Genomic DNA, 2,645 nt, shown 5'->3' with positions numbered 1-2,645 from the left:
TGTGTGTGTGTGTGTGTGTGTGTGTGTGTGTGTGTGTGTGTGTGTGTATGTGTGTGTGTGTGTGTATTTTCCACTCTCATATAATATCTGGGAAGATATATACATATATATCAATAAATTGAAAAAAATGATGAAAAGAACAATATATCACTAATTGTTTTGTTTCTTACCAACATTTATTCATTACAACGGGACATAATGAATTTATGTCCTGCTAAATTAAATGAATAATTTCCTTATTATAGTAATGTATAAGTTAAACAAGTTCAATTTTTTTATTTATGTAATTAATTGGAATATAAAGCAATTTTTTGTCATATTTTAAAATTTTAAATTAACGCAGAAATTATAAATTTGATATTATTGCAATTGCGAATTTAATTAAAACGAATTTATTGGCATTTGAACACCAGTCTTACAATTAACGCAAATGAAGAGAATAGGACGTTAACGCACATAATTTCCTGCAAACTTTTCGATAATGGCAAATAATGATTTTAATAATGACATTATTAAAAATATTAAAATGCATTAAAATGTGTTTCTCTATATTCATTATTTTTCTTTTTATAAAACGATATACGTATATAGAATTCTAGTTAAAACTATTCTAGTTAAAACTATTTTGAGATAAATATCGAAATATAAAAGGTATATTATTCTAAATTTCTCTTATATACCATTTCTTATTTGTAATATTTAAATAAAGGGTAATGAAGTTTTCCACTTTCATATAATATCTGGGAAGATAAGAGGATTTATTACATATATATATATATATATATATATATATATATGTATATAGTAATACAAATTGATCATCAATTTCTTTATCATCAAAGAGCTGTTCGGCCGGACACACGAAACAACTGACAAATCTTTTTACAAGTTTCGATTATTGTGTACTTATAGTACGTAAAAATATTGTTTTTTGTCCAATCTTAACAATCCATGTTCTATGATCTGTGATCATATCAGACTCTCGACGATACATCGGGAGATGGTAATTAAGCAATTTTGAATTTTAATTCTTGTTACGAGGTATGTATGCGGTCGTTATATCTTTAATAAACTTATTATTAGATTTTTATCTTATTGCGAATTATAAAGATATATAAAGATATATAACATATATGCTTACAAATCAAAACCCAACTATTAATAATCCTAAGCTATATTGTGCATATTTAATGTTGCAAATAAGTATTATTTAAAAAATACTGTATTTTACCGGAAATCGTACTGTCTTTTCTCTCGTTGCCTTTTCTCTTTTCTTTCCTTTCTTAAAAGCGGAGCAGAGTAGTATCAAAGAATAGAAATATATTTTTTTTGGCGATTTAATTAAATAAGATTAAATTGTACATTAGACGAAAAGTGTTCTATTTTATTAAGAAGGACGAAAGAAAGGAATGAGATTAAATGCGGATTCAATGGGAATAGGTCTTTTCATGTGGTACTAAAGATGAAAGAAAAAGACATTACATTTTTTAAATAAATTAAATTAATGCAACCATTCAACACAAGAATTAGAAGTTTAACCAGTAATCTTTCCGTTATTTATCTTAATAAATAAAAAATGATTTATCTCATAACATTGATTGCTTTTTAATCTTGACAATAAATTGTTCCATCATATTTACGTTCTATATCACAACGTAATCGACTAAAGTTCAATTCCGTCGTTTGGGGACACTGTATTTAATTCTGAACCAGAAAGAAATTAAACAAACAAAATTTAATTAAGTAGAAATGATAGATGAAATGTGTGCGTACGAGACCCACGGATTTTTTCCGCAATTTAAAATTACATTTCTAATTACATTTCGATAAAAATAAATAATCTGAAGACATCTTAGTTTTTCAAATCGGTTTTTGTCTGTTCTGTATAAGCATCTTTAGACATTTGCATTAAATACGAACTAGCTTTTAGAGAATCAGATAAGTCGCAATAAGAATTTCGTAAATTTTTTTTTGTTTAGGAAATACAAATATATCAATTAAAAATAATTTTACATCAATTTCTTTCATTTCTGTAGTTTTTTACAAATATCATAACAAAAACAATCATTCGTGATTATTGATGTATTGATGCCTATACCATGTAATAATTACATATATGTGATACGTCTGCACTGCTGAAAGATTTATATTTATGCATTATGCATTATTAAACAAGTAGTAAATACTCGTTCAAAATTTGACAGTACATTGTTCTTTTACTAACTTGACGAATAATTTCTGTAAATTATGAATAGAGACTAGACGAGTTGAACTAGAATAAACAAGAGACTTTTCTAATTTTTTATCTCAAACGAGAGATATTTTCAATAAGAGAAAAACGCATCATTTTTTATGAGAACTGGATCTTGGTAGTCAAATAATATTAGGCACGAATAATATTTTGTGTATAATTCTTCGCCTTAGCAAAGGGATATCTTCTCGATACATTTATTTTAATGAAAAGTGTTCTTGTTTTAAAAACTTTATAAAATATGGGTCCAGTGCATATATCTACGAACAAATCACATAATTTCATTAATGTCTTTAGAGCAAAAAGAGAAAAAACCCGATATCGGGAGAATTTCAAACAATTTTTTGTACATATATATATATATATATATATATATATATATATATATATATAT

Source organism: Temnothorax curvispinosus, unplaced genomic scaffold (genome assembly GCF_003070985.1).
Source record: "Temnothorax curvispinosus isolate PA1 unplaced genomic scaffold, ASM307098v1 QBEX01002412.1, whole genome shotgun sequence".
Classification (NCBI taxonomy): domain Eukaryota; kingdom Metazoa; phylum Arthropoda; class Insecta; order Hymenoptera; family Formicidae; genus Temnothorax; species Temnothorax curvispinosus.
Note: the sequence above shows the minus strand (reverse complement) of the source record.